Raw genomic sequence first — 2,498 nt, forward strand, 5'->3', positions numbered from 1 at the left:
GAATTTTTTTTTTGATTTATAACTCGTTGCTTTACAAAATTTGATGGTGGGATAATACAGTGTTTCGAACTACAAAAATCTGATTTATAACGTCCATGTATGGTCCTTCCGAACGTTCGATATAAAGACCCGTATAAAAAAAAGGATGCATATGTGCGTCTGTATATCAAACAAGAAAAATATATATAAATATATATTTTCTCTATCACAAAATAAGTGTCTACATTTCTATTTTAGTTTGTACCAAAATAAGTATATAGTTTCAAAAGTATATTTCTACTTTTTCGTTCTACGCTTAATTACAAGTAAAAATATTATCTCTCTCTATTATTAAGGGTAAAATTGTCTTTTATCCCTGTTATGATATATTAAGATTTTACTCTTTTTGCTGATTTGACGGTTCCAACAGCTTTTTCCAGTAAGTCAATTTCATACGTTACTTTGTGATTTTAGAACATCTTTGTTGTTTTAATCTATAAGCTTTTTAACAATATATTGTATTAACTTTTATATTTTGTTTTATTTATTACTCGTTATATAGGTCTATAGTCTTGGTATATGTGTAATAAGCCTCCAAATTGACTAGAATGCCCCTGGTCGCAGGGGATGGCAAAGTCGTTGTGAAACAAAGGACATTCAGCTGTTTAGCAATAGTCTTAGCCTAGAAGATATTCATGTTGCGTGTTTATGATATCAGTATTCAGTTGTTACGTTCATCTTCATTTTCGTGCCAAGTATTAAAATGTTCGGTTTTATTTCGTCTTTCTCTCCATTCAAGAACATGAGAAAAAGTTGAAGCATGAAAATTTATTTTCCTCTCTCTGTCGATAAAACAAGAAACAGAAAAACCGAAAATAACATATGGTCCAATTAATAAATAATAGGCCATGAACTAAATATGGGTAACAGTAAAATGGAAAATAATATCAAAGGGTCTTTAAACTAACGGTATCGTAATTATTGGCCTTTTAAGAAGTCAGGGGTTCAAATATTTGTTACATTTGCTGTATATAAATATTATATACTTAAATAAATAGGATTCGAAGTAAAATGGGCCTAACAAAAAATTTAGAGTTTTGGTTGCTCAAATTCAAATGGGCCAACTTATTCAAATATGATGGAGCATTTCACATAAATAATCTAAAATTTAGAGATGGTCAAATGAGCCCGGCCTGGCTCGGGACCGGTGGAGGACTGGGATCGGGATTGACTGGGGACCGCTGGTTAAATACTGGTTACGGTTTTTGTCAAAAAGCAAGGCCCGAATCGGGACTGGCCCGATTTTCCCAAAAAAAATGTATTTTCAAATTTATCTTTGAATGTATTTCTAACTTTTTAAGTGTATTTGATTGAAAACCACTTACAAAATTATAATGAAACGTATATTTTAAGTGTATTTAGTTGTCTCCTTTACCCTCTATCCACTATATATAAGTCATATGGTATATAAGAGAAGATACCAACTCACAAACGTTCATAATTCTTGCAAAAAAAAGTATTTTTTAAGTATATTTAATTAACTCAATTACATATTTTCTGGCGTATTAGAATAACAAAAAATTTACTTTAATTTTTAATTTTTTGCACAGGACCGGTTAAAGCCCAGCCCGGAACCGATATTGTTTTTCATAACTGGGCCTCATACACTTTAACCAAGCCTTTGTATTTGGGCCAAGACCAGGACAAGTTATGCTAGGACCAATTATGGAATCACTATTTTGGGACCCGGACCGATTTGAACCCAGTCCGAACCGACCTGGATCGATACCTTCTATACGAAGGAAAGATTGGAAAAAGCAAAAGGAAAGAAAGTAGGCCAAAAAGAAAAATCTCGTGTTTTATGAAAATTACCCATCAATAGTAAACTCTTGTAAATAAATAAGGAGGAATTAAAAGTTTCCGTTTTCTTTTTTCTTTTAAATTCTAAAACTCAACTTTAATCACAAAATGCAAGGTTACTAGAGCGGTGTGAGATTCGGTTCTAAAATGGTCGGGGCTCGAAACCGACATACGAAATACGACGGACGTTTCTTTCTCGTCTTGGCTTAAGGGGCTTTAAGCAACCATTTGGCCACAAGCTATCAGATCTGCGGCAGCATAACAACTTAGTTTTCATAAAAAGTAGTCGTCGGCCGAGATTTTGTTCCCTGAGATACAAGTTTGAGTTTTTTTTTTATTAACCTGGATATCCAACCCGCTATACGAGCCGACTAATCCCAAGACGACCACCTGCTTTGCAGATAGCCCGGAGTCACCGTATTTGAACCTCCGTGGCTACAAGAGAATTTTTATTTCTCCTTGGATTTAAACCTGAGACCTCCTGGTACTTTTGACCTTTGGAGCCAAGCTCAAACCCATCAGGCACCATCCAAGTGGTTCAAGTTTGAGTTTTTGTATAGGTCTCGAGAAAATAACAAAAGGGAACAACTACGTGTGGCTTGTGGATTATCAAACCAAATCTTGTCTTTTTTTTCTCTGTAACTTTCAGTAGCCCTAGC

Source organism: Cynara cardunculus, assembly GCF_001531365.2.
Source record: "Cynara cardunculus var. scolymus isolate 2C chromosome LG 16, CcrdV1, whole genome shotgun sequence".
Lineage (NCBI taxonomy): Eukaryota > Viridiplantae > Streptophyta > Magnoliopsida > Asterales > Asteraceae > Cynara > Cynara cardunculus.